The following is a 16071-nucleotide window of genomic DNA, read 5'->3' on the forward strand; positions in this document are numbered from 1 at the left end:
AGCAAAAAATATTATATACATATATTATATAATATATACATAAATAATATTTCTTATATCATTCTATGAGACCATTATTATCCTGATACCAAACCTGACAAAGACACTAGAAAAAGACTACAGATCAATATCCCATATGAACACCAATGCAAAAATCCTAAACAAATACCAGCAAACCAAATTCAGCAGCATATTAAAAGCATTATTCACTACCACCAAGTGGGATTTATTCCTGGAAAGCAAGGATGGTTCAATATTCAAAAACTAATCAATGTAATACATCACATTAACAAAATGAAGTGAAAAAACCCCATCCACATGATCATTTCAATTCATACAGAATAAGCATTTGACAAAATACAACACCCTTTCCTTATAACACTCAGCCAGGAATAGAAGAAAACAACCTCAATGTAATAAAAGCCATATTTTTAAAAAACCCACAGCGAACATCATATTCAACAGTGAAGGACTGAAAATTTTTCGTCTAATATCAGGTACAAGGCAATGACATCCACTTTCTTCCCTTTTATTCTACATAGTATTAGGCTGTTCTTTTTGGCGGGTGAGGAGGGGCAGAGAGAGAAAGAACCTTAAGAAGGCTCTATACCCAGCATGGAGCTGAAGGGAGGCTTGATTTAACAACCTTGAAATCCTACCTATGCCCAAATCAAGAGTCAGGCACTTAAAGATTTTTTAAAAAATTTATTTATTTAACAGAGAGAGATCATAAATAGGCAGAGAGGCAGACAGAAAGAGGGGGGAAGCAGACTCCCTACTGAGCAGAGAGCTCAATGTGGGGTTCGATCCCAGGATCCTGAGATCATGGCCTGAGCCAAAGGCAGAGACTTAACCCACTGAGCCACACAAGTGCCCCAAGAGTCAGACACTTAAACAACTGAGCCACTCAAGCTCCCAGTGGGCAGTTCTAATTAGAGAAATTAGGCAAGAAAGGTATAAAAGTTATCCAAATTGGAAAGAAGTAAGATTATCTCTCTGTACAGATGTATCTTTACAGATATATCATGTAGAAAACCCTAAAGATTCTATGAAAAAATTTTTACAAATACTTTAATTCAGCAAAGTAGCAGGATACACAGTAAACACACAAAAATCAGTTGTATTTCCGTATACTAATAATAATGTGGGGAAGAAAATTACAAGAACAATTGCATTTACAACAGAATCAAAAAGTATAAAATACTAAAAAAAAAAAAGTATAAAATACTTAGAAATCAATCTAGCCAAGGAGGTGAAACACTTATGTACAATGAAAACTACAAATCATTGATTAAAGAAATTAAAGAAGAGGGCACCTGGGTGGCTCAGTGGGTTAAAGCCTCTGCCTTCAGCTCAGGTCATGATCCCAGGGTCCTGGGATCGAGCCCCACATCAGGCTCTCTGTTCGGTGGGGAGCCTGCTTCCTCCTCTCTCTCTCTCTGCCTGCCTCTCTGTCTACTTGTGATCTCTGTCATATAAGTAAATAAATAAAAAATTTAAAAAAAAAAGAAATTAAAGAAGACATAAATGAATGGTCATGCTCATTGATTGGAAGACACTATTGTTATGGTGTCAATACTATGCAAAGTGATCAGGGTACCTGGGTGGCTCAGTTGGTTAAGCATCTGCCTCTGGCTCAGGTCATGATTCCATAGTCCTGGGATGGAGCCCCACATCAGGCTCCTTGCTCAGCAGGGAGCCTGTTTCTCCCTCTCCCTCTGCCACTCCCCCTGCTTGTGCTCTCTCTCTCATTGTCAAATAAATAAATAACATCTTAAAAAAAAAAACAACTATGCAAAGTGATCTACAGATTCAATGTAATTCCTGCAATAACCTGATTTTTTTACAGAAATAGAAAAAAACCTATCCTAAAGTTCATATGGAATCTTAAAGGACTCTGAATGGCCAAAGAGTACTGAAAGGAAAAACAAAACTTGAAGACTCAATTTAAATCCTGAGCCAAAGGCAGACACTTAACCTGTGAGCCATCCTAAAACTATAAAATTCTTACTTATTGTAAGTGTGACTAGGGTCACACTGTGAGTGACCCTAAAACTATAAAATTCTTACTTATTTATTTATAGATTTTATTTATTTGTCAGAGAGAGAGAGAGCATGTACAAACAGGGGGAGCAGCAAGCAGAGCAGAGGGAGAAGCAGGCTCCCCACTGAGGAAGGATCCTGATGTGGGACTCGATCCCAGGACCTTGGGATCATGACCTGAGCCAAAGGCAGCCACTTAATCGACTGAGCCACCCAGGTGTCCCTCTTTTATTTTTAAAGATTTTGTTTATTTATTTTAACACAGAGAGAGAGAGCACAAGTAGGGGGAATAGCAGGCAGAGGGAGAGGGAGAAGCAGGCTCTCCACTGAGTAGGGAGCCTGATGCTGGGGTCAATCCCAGGACTCTGGGACCATGCCTGAGCCGAAGGCAGACACTTAACCCATTGAGCCACCCAGGTGCCCCAAAGTATAAAACTCTTAAAAGAAAACATGGGACAAAAGCTGCGTACCATTGCATTTGGCAAAAGTATCTTGGATATGACACCAAAGGCATAGGCAAGAAGAGAAAATAATAGATAAACCTGACTTGATGAAAATTTTAAAATTTTAGGCATTGAAAGACACTATCCAGAGTAAAAAGAGTTCACAGAATGGGAGAAGATATTTGCGAATTATGTATCTGGTAAGGGAACAATATCCAGAATATACATAGAACTCCTAGAAGTCAACAATAAAGACCAAACAACTTGATTAAAAAATGGGCAAAGACATTTCTCTGAAGATACACGAATGACCAACAAGCACATGAAAAGATGCTGGGAAATGCAAATCAAAACTACAAGGAGATACTACCTCACACCAGTTAGGATGGCTACTATCGAAAAACCAAGAGAACAGATATTGGTGAGGACGTGGAAAAAACGAAGCCTTTGTACACTGTTTATAAGAATGTAAAATGGTACAGCTGCTGTGGAAAACAGTATGGTGGTTCCTCAAAAATTAAAAATAGAGGGGCACTTGGCTGGCTCCGTTGGAAGAGCACGTGACTCTTGATCTTAGGGTCAGGAGTTTGAGCACTACATTGGGTACAGAGAGTACCAAAAAAAACCAAAAAACAAAAAAAAAAAACCCACCACTTAAAAAAATCAAAATTAGAATTACATATGACCCAGCAATTCCATCTCTGGGTATATACTCAAAAGAACTGAATCTAGGGTCTTGAAGACATATTGGTACAACCATGTTCAGAATATTATTCAAAAACAGCTAAAACACTCAAGTGTCTCTTATGAAGAAGCAAAATGTGGTATATGCATACAATAATATATTCAGCCACAAAAAGGAATTAAATTTTAACACAGGACATGGACCAACCTTGAAGATGTTCCGCTAAGTGAAAAGAGCCAGTCAGAAGACAACTATTGTAGGATACCACTTATATGAGGTACTTAAACTAGTCAAAATCATACAGACAAAAAGCAGAACTGCCCGAGGTGGGAGTGGGGGGTGGGAAGAGGATTGGGGATGTTATTGCTTAATGGATATAGTTTTACTTTAATATGATGAAGAGTTATATATGATTAGGATGATTGTACATCGTGAATGCATTTAATCATCAAACCATTCACTTAAAAATGGTTAATATGGGGGCACCTGGGTGGCTCAGTTGGTTGGGCATGCGACTCTTGATTTTGGCTCAGGTCTTGATCTCAGGGTCGTTAAATGCAGTTCCATGTAGGGCTCCATGCTGGGCACAGAGCCTGCTTAATATTCTCTCTCTGGGGCACCAGGGTGGCTCAGCTGGTTAAGTGTTTGCCTTCGGTTCAGTTCATGATACCAGGGTTCTGGGATTGAGCCCTGCATAGGGCTCCCAGTTTAGCGGGAGCCTGCTTCCTCTCTTGTCACACCCCTGCTTGTGCTCTCACTCACTCTCTCTCAAATACATAAAAATCTTAAAAAAAAAAAAAAATCTCTCCCTCTTCTTCTGACCCTCATTCCCCACCCTTGAGCTTGTGCATGCGCTTTCACTCTCTCTCAATTAGCTGGTCTCTCAACAAGTCTATAATCAATTTGACTCAACTTTTCCTTAGGTGAAGTTGTAAGTTCTTCCCCTAAGAATATATGTTCCAAATATATTCCTCTCTTACATACTTTCTTACTTTACTGTCTTAGAAATATATGCCTACTCTTTCTTTTACAATATACAATGAGAACTATAAAATGCTAATAGTTTTAATATATAGAAGCCCACCCAGAAATATATCTTTATGAGAGACAGAAGAGATAAAGAAAGATGTTCACTGTGGCATAACTTATAACAGTAAAAAAGTTGAAACTATATAAGGAAATATTTCATAAATTATATTTATTAAATCAATGGAATATTATGTACAAAGCCTAAAGGACAGTAGGAAATGGCTACTATAGGAAGCAAGATTATGGGTGATATTTTAAAACCTCCAAATGTCATAATAAACGGTTTTTAAAATAGAATCTGGAAAAAAGGAGCACCCTAGAATTGAATCAAGGTATAAAGACCATAGCAGAAAAGTATTTTTTCTTCTTTAGCTGTCTGAAGGAAATTAACAATAAGAGGAGAAAAGGAAATGCCCTTATTGACCTTCCCTCCAGCCTTTCCTGCTAATTCTCTGACACTGAACCCTAGCCAACAATTTAAAAGGCAGTCTATTACAGAAATGGAATCAGCACTCGGGTTTCCTCTAAAAGGACATAGGAAGGTTATGTATGGAATGATATTAAGTAAAAGTCAAGAAGGCCTCTATTCAGTAAAAAACTCACACCTCTTTCAAAAAGAATAACCCCCCAAATTATTTCTAACCCAATAGTTTACATTAAATTTTTAAAAATTCCTGAGAGAGTATAAGATGGAACTTCCTAACAGTCATACAATGTGAGCCCTGGTAAGTGACATTGATAATGTACTACAAGGGGCGCCTGGACGGCTCAGTTGGTTAAGCGTCTGCCTTTGGCTCAGGTCATGATTCCAGGGTCCTGAGACAGAGTCCTTCGATGGGCTCCCTGCTCAGTGGGGAATCAGCTTCTCCCTCTCCCTCTGCCCTCCCTCTGCTCCTGCTCTCTCCCACAAAAATAAATAAAGTCTTTAAAAACAAAACAACAATGTGCTACAGTATTTATAACACATCTAAAAGTATGAAAAAAGTGCACAGAAGAGGGAGGAATTGGAGGTATAAGGTTCTTACATCATATGTGAAACAATAAAAGACTATTGATGAGGGGCTCCTGGGTGGCTCGGTGGGTTGAAACCTCTGCCTTCGGCTCGGGTCGTGATCCTGGAGTCCTGGGATCGAGTCCCGCATCGGGCTCTCTGCTTGGCGGGGAGCCTGCTTCCTCCTCTCTCTCTGCCTGTCTCTCTGTCTATTTGTGATCTCTGTCTGTCAAATAAAAAAATAAAATCTTTTAAAAAAAAAAAGACTATTGATGATACTATAGTAAGTTAAAGATGTATATTGCAATCCCTAGGAAATAATGTAAAAAAAAATGTTTTAAGATATATTTATAGAGGGGGTGCCTGGGTAGCTCAAGTCATTAAGCATCTGCCTTCGGCTCAGGTCATGATCTCAGGGTCCTGGGATGGAGCCTCACATTGGGCTCCCTGCTCAGCGGCAAACCTGCTTCTCCCTCTCCCACTTCTCCTGCTTCTGTTCCCTCTCTTCCTGTCTCTCTGTCAAATAAATAAATAAAATTTTTAAAAAAAAAAGGAGATTTATTTTATAGCGAGAGAGAAAAAAAGAGTGCGTGCACATGCGTGCTCAAGTGGGAGGGGCAGAGGAAAAGGGTGAGAGAATCCCAAGCAGACTCTGCGCTGAGTGTAAAGCCAGATGTGGGGCTCAATCTCACAACCCTGAGATCACAATCTGAGCTGAAACGAGGAGATGGACACTTACACTGCACCACCCAGGTACCCCTATGTAAGATTTTTTTAACGGGGTATGGCCAATATGCCAAGAGTAGAAATAAAATGGAATCATAAAAATAATCCAGAAGATAGAAACATAGACAAAAAGAAAAGAGATAGGACAAACAGAAAACAAACAAGATAGATTTAAGAATTGTGAAGTATCTGAAACTTCACCCTACTTGCAAGCTAACAAGTTAGACTGACACAACTTCATGGATTTTTGGTAGAACACAAGAGACATTTGAATCACAGAGGGCAGGTGATCACTCACAGCAACAGCAGTATCCAGAATACCAGCATTTTGCACCAATTCCCCAAACTGCAATTCCCAAAGAGCAATGCAGCTAGGGCCATATGATACCGACACATGTAATGCGCTGTGTTACTGCAGAAAAACCTAGTATCTGGGGAAATAATTTTTTTTTTTTCATGTGGGCAATAAGCATGCCTGTTCCTTACTCTAGAGGGAGATCTGATCTATTTTCCAAGGCAGTTTGCTAAATAAACATCCGTGTCAAGATAGAAACAAAGGATAGTCGGTACCCTGCTTGCATCACATACAGAAATGCTAGAGACTTATGAAGAACTGTCTCTCATCCGATGGCAGATTTCAACCAACCATATAAATAATTATTATAAAGGTAAATGATTTAAACACCTAAATTAAAAAGCAGAGACTGTCAGATTGGACCACAACTGTATGATATCTATAATAAACCTGCTTTGCTCAGTAATGGAGGGAATGACTAGACAGATAATTAATAATGACACTGAGGATGTGAACAATACTATTAACCAATATGACCTAATATTTATAGAACATTTTCATTTTCCCCAACAGCAGTACACACTTTTTTTTTTTTTTTTTTTTAGTTGAGCTCTATGCCTAATATGGGGCTTGAACTCACAACCCTGAGATCAAGAGTGGCACACCCTACTGACTGAGCCAGCCAAGCACCCCAGCAATACACATTCTTTTTAAGTGTATGTGGAATAGTCACCAAGATAGATCATGCTGTGGGTTACCAAAGAAACCTAACAACTTTAGGGTAATTGAAATAAGATACAGTAAATTATCTAAACACAACAGAATTATACTAGAAAGCAGTAACAGGAGGACAGGTGAACAATCCCCAAATATTTGGAAATTATCACACTTCTAAATAATTCACATATGAAAGAGAAATTAAAAAGAAACTGAAAATATTTTGAGCTAAATGAAAATACATTATTGAAATTTGTAAGACATGGTAAGATGCTTACGTTAACAAATAAATGTTTTGTACCAATAATCTAAGCTTCTACCCTAAAAAACTATGAAGAGATCAAACTAAACTCAAAGCAAGCAGACAGAAGAAAATAATAAAGCAGAAACTGATGAAATTGAAAATAGTAAAACAAGAGATTCATGAAATAAAAGGCTGGTTCTTTGAGAAGTTCAATAAATATATTTCTAATCAGACTGATCAAGGAAAAAATAAAGAAGATGCAAATTACTAATATTAGGAATGAGAGAGAAGGCATCTCTATGGATCCTATAGGCATTAGAAGAAAAAGGAAATATGTACAACTTTATGCCAACAAACTTGATAGCTTAGATGAAATAGAAAAATTCCTTAAAAAAACCCCAGAACTCCCAAAGGTCAGTAAGTGTAGTTAACCTGAACAGTCCTTGATCTGTTTCAGTAATTGAATTAGGAGTTAGGAGTAAAAACATTCTGCCACACAAACAAGCTATAGAGAGGTAGTTGGACGTAAGGGATGGAGAGTTAACTGTTTTGAATACAGAGAAGTATTCTTAGGAGGGAATCCTGGGAGGTAAGTCTGGTCTAAAAAAAACAAACACTGAAATGCTGAAGTCATCAAATTCTATCATACAATGTCTTTTTCACATTGTGCTCCAATCACTCTCCTGCATTTTTTTAAAGGTAGACTCCATGCCCAGCATGGTGCCCAATGTGGGTCCAAACTCATGACCCTGAGACTAAGAACTGGGCTGACATCAAGAGTCAGAAGCTCAACTGAGACACCCCGGCACTGCTGCATTTTTTAAGTAAACTACTCCCAACATGGGGCTCAAACTCATGACCTGAGGTCAAGAGTTGCATGTTCTACTGACTGAGGCAGCCAAGTGCCCCACATCCTCTGCATTTTTCATAACACTTTATTCATTAATATTTATATATGCCTATACTATTTTCTCTGTTGTAATTATTTGTAACACAGTGCCCTAAGCAAGTCTGTAGATTCCTTAAAGTGGGTCATATGAAAAAGATTTCCAAATGGGGGGTGGGGGAGTACAGAAACCTTCCAGATCAGATGGCTTCACAGGTGAAACATATTAAACATTTAAGGAAGGAACTACATCAATCCTATAAAACTCTTCTAGAAAATAAAAGATGTGGGAACACTTCTCAACTCTTAGGAAACGACTACACTGATATTAAAACCAGACAAAAACACTGCAAGAAAACTACAGACCAACATCCCTAATGAACACATTAAACAAGTGAATTTAGCAATACATAAAACAGATAATAAACTACGACTAACATGTTTATTCCAGAAACGCAGTGTCAGTTTATTGGAAGCAGTTAATACAATTTATCTTATCAGACTTGAACAGAAAAACTGTATGATCATCTCAATAGAGAAAAAGGGGTAACAATATTCAATATACACTCAAGATAAAAACTCAAAGCAAATTAGGCTTGAAGGGAACTTAACCCAGTGAAGATATATGTACAAAAATGTTTTATCTCTATCATACTTAATAGTATGTTTTCTCCCTAAGATTCCCCCAATATCAGGAACAATAGACTGTCTCCCACCATTCATACTACAGCATTCCTAGCCACTAAAATAAGGCAAGAAAAAGAAATAAAAGGCTTAGTCTGGAAAGGAAGAAATAAAACTATTTTCATTTTCATTTTAAAAATTTCTTGCTTCCTCATTTTTTTCCAGACAAAATGATCAGCTACATAAAAGATTCCACGCAATCCACAAAACACACTACAAGAATAATTGAGTTTAGCGAGGTCACATGACAGAGGGTCAATTTATAAAACTCTGCTGTATTTCTATATACTAAATATAAACAACTGGAAATCAAATTAGAAAAAAACAGTACCATTTACAATAGCATCAAAAAAACATGACATACTCAGAAAGGGATAAATCTAACAAAATGTGTTAGAAATTATATGCTAAGAAAAACTGAAAACACTGATGAGAGAAATAAAAGGAAAACTAATAACTGATGAACAGATATCCCATGTTCATCAATTGAAAACAAAGATGTCAGTTCTTCATACAATAAACAAGAGTCAAGCAAGCTCAACCAAAACACAGCGTCTTTTTGGTAGAAGTTGACAAGCTGATTCTAAAATCTGTATGAAAATAAATAAATACGGGGCACCTGGGTGGCTCAGTGGGTTGCACCTCTGCCTTCGGCTCAGGTCAAGATCTCAGGGTCCTGGGATCAAGCCCCATGTCGGGCTGCCTGCTCAGCGGGGAGGCTGTTTCCCCACTCTCTGCCTGCTGCTATGCCTACTTGTGATCTCTGTCAAATAAATAAATAAAAACCTTTGGCAGGGACCCTTGGGTGGCTCAGTGGGTTAAAGCTTCTGCTTTCGGCTCAGGTCATGATCCCAGGGTCCTGGGATCGAGCCCAACATCGGGCTCTCTGCTCAGCAGGGAGCCTGCTTCCCTCCTCTCTCTCTCTGCCTGTCTCTCTGTCTACTTGTGAGCTCTGTCAAATAAATAAATAAAATCTTAAAATTTTTTTTTAAATCTTTGGCAAAAAAAAAAAAAAAGAAAATAAATAAATACAATCTATATGAATAAACAAAGGCCCTAAAATATATGAACAACTAGTTTGAAAAGGAAGAATACAGCTTATTTCAAAGCTTACTATAAAGCTACAGTAACGGAGACAATGTGGTACTAGTGAAATGATAGACCTAGTGAACAATGGAATAAAGTAGGATCCCAGAAAAAGCAACCCACACAGATGGTCAAGTGCTCAAACCATCTGGGAATACTGGTCATCCCTCAGCAAAAACACCCACCCCCCCAAAACTGTATCTTACATCATACATAAAATTAACTCTGGATGTAATTATCTATGAATTCTAGAGGCATCAGAAAAAAAGCTTTATGATCTTTGGTTTGACAAAGAATTCTTAAGAAACAAAAAGCATGAGTCATCAAAGAAAAATGTGATAAATGAGAACTTTGAGGGGCGTCTGGGTGGTACAGTTGTTTGGGCATCCAATTCTTAATTTTGGTTCAGGTCATGTTCTCAAAGTTGTGAGAGCTAGCCTCCAGGGCTTAGGGCTCAGTACAGAGTCAGTTTTTCCCTCTCCCTCCCCTTCTGCACCTCTGCCACTCAAGTGTGCTCACTCTCTCTCTCCTTAATTTAAATAAATAAAATCTTTTTGAAAAATTAAAAAAAAAACTTTAAAAAATGAAATTTGTTTAAAAACACTGTAGAGATTATATCCCCGTGACTTATTTTTAACTGGACGTTTGTACCTCTTAATCCCCTTCTCCTACTTCAGCATCTTTTGGACTGGAAAATTTAAGCTCTTTACTGGCAGGAACTTAAATTTTTTTTTTTCCCAAGGAAAATGCTCATTCATTTGTATCTTGGATGCAATACTCTAAATTTTTGCTCAACATCTGGCCCCGCATAGCATGTCACAAGGATATAAGATTGGGGCGCCTGGGTGGCTCAGTAGGTTAAAGCCTCTGCCTTCGGCTCAGGTCATGATCCCAGGGTCCTGGGATGGAGCCCCGCACTGGGCTCTCTGCTCAACAGGGAGCCTGTTTCCCTTCCTCTCTGCCTACTTGTGATCTCTGTCTGTCAAATAAATAAATAAAATCTTAAAAAACAAAAAACAAAAAACAAAAAAACAAGAATATAAGATTTTTGCAAAGCAAAACAAAACAAAAAAACCACTGTAGATAAGTGAAAAGATAAGGCATAGAGTGGTAGAAAATATTCACAAAACCCCTAAAGAGGATTTTTTAAATATGCAGAATACGAGCTCTCCCAAGAAAAGAAAAAGAAAAATGACAACTCAATTTTTAAAAATAGATTGAGAGGAAGAGGGAGAGCACAGAGAGGGCAAGGCCAACTTTGCTGAGCAGACAGCTTGATGTAAGGCTCGATCCTAGGACCCTAAGATCATGACCTGAGCCAAAGGCAGATGCTCAATCAACTGAGCCACCCAGGTGCCCTGACAATCCCAATTTTTAAAATGGGCCTGCACATGAACTTTATATTAGTGCATAAGTGACAAAAACTGGAAATAACCCAAAAGTCCATTAACTAGTTCACAGATAAACTGTGGTATATCCATACAATAGAATACTACTCAGTCATAAAGAAAGAACAAAATACTGATACATGGAACATGAATCTCAATTTTTCTTTAAGAGAGAGCAAGACAGACAGCAGGAGGAAGGGAGAAAGAGAATCTTAAGTAGACTCAACGTCCAGCACAGGGCTCCGTCTCACCACCACCATCATTACCTTAGTCAAAATAGAAGGCTAGACGCTTAGCCAACTGAGCCACCCAGGTGTCCCCAAAGCATCATATTACATGAGAAAAGTCAGGCACAAGTAAGTACATATTGTAAGAGTCCATTTACAGGACATTCTGAAAAAGGCTTAACTATAAGGTCAGAAATCAGATCAGCACTTGCCAGGAGCTAGGGTTAGTGAAGTGGATTGACTGTGAAAGAACCTGTGATGGAAATGTGGATTGAGTTTATGTTAGTGGCTATAGGACTGTATATATTTGTCAGATGTCATCTAAGTATACAGGTGTAAAGTGTGAATTTTAATATCTGTAAACTATACCTCAATAAGCTTGACTAGAAAAGCGCAAGAGATTCTCCAAATTGTAATGTTTTGCTTAATGTCAAACGAGTTTACCTCTTCTCCACATATTCCTTTTACTAAAAAAAGATTTTAATTTGCGAGAAAGAGCGTATGAGTGAGACAGCATGAGAGAGACATCATGAGCAGCAGGGAGCTTGATGCCAGACTCAATTGCAGGACTCCAGGATCATCATGTGAGCTGAATGCAGATGATTAACCAACTGGGCCACCCAGGCACCCCCTCCACACATATTCCTAAACAGATCTTTTAAACTATAAATTATCCTCATTTGGAACTAGACAAATAATACTTCTTCTGAAGCCTGAAACAGCACTTTTTATGTATTATCTCATTAAATCATCCCAATAACACTATGAACCTGAGGTTGAGAAGTTTGGTTAATTCTAAAGTTGGGATTTAAACCCAGGTATGTGGACTCCCAAGATCATTTTCCCTTCTATACTTCACTGCCTCCGCAAATCTCCAAAGACAAGGACTAAATTTTACATTCTTCACTGTTTAGCATATAACAATAAATGCAGACACTGTTGGAAGGTAAGAAACACCTTACAGAGTATCTTATCAGGCAGGACCTAAAGGCTGCTTTTTTGGGCAAAATACTCCCTCCCCCACTCTATTCACACCATCTACCTTCTCTCTGGTTAAGCAACATAGTCCACCAGGAAGAGGCACTCATTTGTTTATTTCCCCCAAGTCTCCTCTGCAATTTCCTAGCCCAGCAAAACATGTCTAACTCAGGGTGGCCCTGGGGATGTGGCTAATCTGTTAATACTCAAAGGACAGCAGTTTCTATGGACATGGAATGATGATCCAAGATCATCTTTCTCAGGAATTATTTTCATAACTAGGGAGGTAAAGATTACTGCTTTATAGAATAAAACCAGTCACATCACTTCATTTGTATTCCCTTGTGTTAGTCCAAGATCATCACCTCAGTTGCCAATTTTCCCAACCATAGCATTTAATAATTCTTCACTGGAATAACTAATCCCCTTCCAAAAACAGGTGGCCCTGTTCTGACATTCTTCTCATTTATAATGTTTTTTTTTTTTTTTTCATTTTAACAAACAGAAAACCAACCAGGAAATTTATTCTCTCACATAACAAGTTTGGAACTAGGCAAGTTCCAGGTGATTAATTCAGTGGCTCAAAAATCATCAAAGACCAATTTTTTTCCATTTTCCTACTCTGACATCCTTAGGATGCTGGCAGTTATGACTTCACAGTAGTCTCATAGTAAGCTGGTGAGTTTCATTCAGACTGCTGCTTGATGGTTGGCTGGCACGAGGAAAACAATTTTCTCGTATGTTACTATGGAGGGCACTTTAGAAGTACATACAGAATTACTTTTTTCCTACAGAATTATTTTTAATGTACGTATCTTTTGATCCTGCACTTACACTTCTAAGAATTCAACTCACAGAAATTCATGAGTGGACAAAAACAGGTATGAAGATGTTCTTACAAAATTCTTATTAACAGCAAAAATCTGGAAACAGCCTAAAATATCCACTAATACAGGTGATTACTTAAACTGAGAGGCCCATCAAGGAATACATCACAGCTGTTTGGTTTTTTTTTTTTTAAAGATTTTATTTATTTATTTGACAGACAGAGATCAAAGTAGGCAGAGAAGCAGACAGAGAGAAAGGGGGAAGCAGGCTTCCTGCCGAGCAGAGAGCCCGATGTGGGGCTCGATCCCAGGACCCTGAGATCACGACCTGAGCCGAAGGCAGAGGCTTAACCTACTGAGCCACCCAGGCGCCCCTACATCACAGCTGTTTAAAATAGAAATATGTCCAAGTTTTGTTGGTAAGAGTCAAGCTTCAGGGAGTATACATACAAAAATAAGTTAAACTTACCTATGACACCAAAAGCACAGGCAACAAAAGTAAAAATAGGTAAGCTAGGTTACATCAAAATTAAAAATGGATTCCCATCAAAACAATCAACAGAGCGGGCGCCTGGGTGGCTCAGTTGGTGGAACGACTGCCTTCAGCTCAGGTCATGGTCCTGGAGTCCTGGGATCGAGTCCCGCATCAGGCTCCCAGCCCACTGGGAGTCTGCTTCTCCCTCTGACCTTCTCCTCGCTCATGCTCTCTCTCACTCCAAGAAATAAATATTAAAAAAAAAAAAAAAGATTCTCTCTTAAAAAACAAAAAACAAAAAACAAAACAATCAACAGAGCAAAAAAACAACCTACAGAATGGGAGAAGATATTTATGAATTGTTTATCTGATAAGGGGTTAATATCCAGACTATGTAAAGAACTCCTTCAGCTCAACAACCAAAAAGTAACCTGTTTAAAAACGGGCAAAGGACTTACAAAAGACATTTCTTCAAAGAAGATAAATGACCAATAAACATCCAGAGGCTAGCACCACCAATCATTATGGAAATGCAAATTAAAATCACAATGAGGTATCACATCACAACCACTGAGATAGTGGCTATCAAAAGTAGAAAGTAAGTTTTGCCAAGGGCATAGATAAACTGGAAGCCTTGCACACTACTGGTGAGAATGTAAAATGGTGTAGCTGCTGTGCAAACTCTATGATGGTTCTTCAAAAAGACTTCAGGTATATGCTCTCAAAAAAAATAAAAGTCGGGTTAATAGTAACGGTATGACCGTTCCTCAAGAGAAACCATTTTGGGTCAGGCGCCTGGTGGCTCCAGTTAAGCGTCTGAGTTATTTCTGCTCAGGTCATGGTCTCAGGGGTGTGAGACTGAGCGCCCTGTGTGGCTCTGCACTGGGCCTGGAGCCTGCTTCAGATTCTCTCTCTTCCTCTCTCTACCCGTCCCCGACCTCTTAAAAACAAAACAAAACAAAAACCATTTGGGGATATACTCAAAAGAACCGCCAACAGGCTCTTCAAGTGTAGCATTACTCATGACAGCCAAAAGGTGAAAGTAACCCAAATATTTACTGACAGTTCAATGCTAAAACAAAATGTGGTGTATAAACATATAAAATATTATTCGGCCTTAAAAAGAGAGGAAGGAAATTATAACACAGTCTACTACATGGATGGACCATGAGAACATTATGCGAAGTGAAAACAGCCCATCACAAAAAGACAAATACTATCCGGCTCCGTTTCTATGAGGTATCTGGATCAGTCAAATTCACAGGAACAGAAAACAGAATGTTTGCAAAGGGTTGGGGAGGGGGAGGGATGGAAGTTGTTGAATGGGTAGTTTCAATTTGGCAAGATAAAAAAGTGCAAGAGACACTAGCACAACAACGCCAATGTTTACACAACAATGTGAGTGTACTTAACATCACTGAGCTGTTCGATTTTACCAAAAACTGAAATTTTAAAAATTTTAAATAAAAATAACAAGTTGATAAACAAACCAAATTCTATGTACCTGTAAAGAGCTTAGAAATAACCACCTAACTCCTAATAGTAGTTATGTATGGAGAATACTAATGGGAAAGGGAAAGACTTTTTTTTACTTTGTATCTTTCTGTACTACTGGCATTTTAATTATAAACATGCTCTAAGTGGGGCATCTGGGTGGCTCAGTCAGTTAAAGCATCTGATTCAAGATTTTGTCTCAGGTCAGGATCTCACCGGTTGGCTCTACACTCAGCGGTGATTCTGCTTGAGATTCTCTCTCCCTCCCCTCTCTTCCCACTTTTATTCTTTCTCTCAAATAAATCTTAAAAAAAAAAAAAAAAAAAAAAGAAAAGGGAAAGAAAGCATATACCAAGCTAAGATTTTTTGAGTCAATTTTTAAAATTTTAGTGGATTAAATTTAAATTAAACTCTAGGTACAATATAGACTTAAGTTCTAATGCCACTTTAAAAATGTTACCACCCATATCTCCTCACAAAAGCACACCATGAGTAGGTTATGATTAGTTCTAAAAAGAATAATTAATTAAGGAGAAACTCCTGGCGTCATCCAGTTAACAGGAGATGCTGCCATTAGGCTTACCCCAGGAACTGCCCAAGACACTTACTAGCCAATAATGTCTAAATCCAAATTAGACAAAGATCCACTCTCTAATCCTGGAACTGACAAACCTGATACAATGACAATAGCTAGTGCCTGCAAATACAAAAATCCCAGGGTTTTCAAACTATTTTTACCCTTCTTCTCCCCTACCTACTACTAATAAAACACAAGGCCTGCAACAGTACTTAACTTTTTCAGAGCCTTATTCTCCTTCCACCCCCACTTCAAGAATGTTACAAGAGAGTTAGT

Source organism: Meles meles, chromosome 17 (genome assembly GCF_922984935.1).
Source record: "Meles meles chromosome 17, mMelMel3.1 paternal haplotype, whole genome shotgun sequence".
NCBI lineage: Eukaryota > Metazoa > Chordata > Mammalia > Carnivora > Mustelidae > Meles > Meles meles.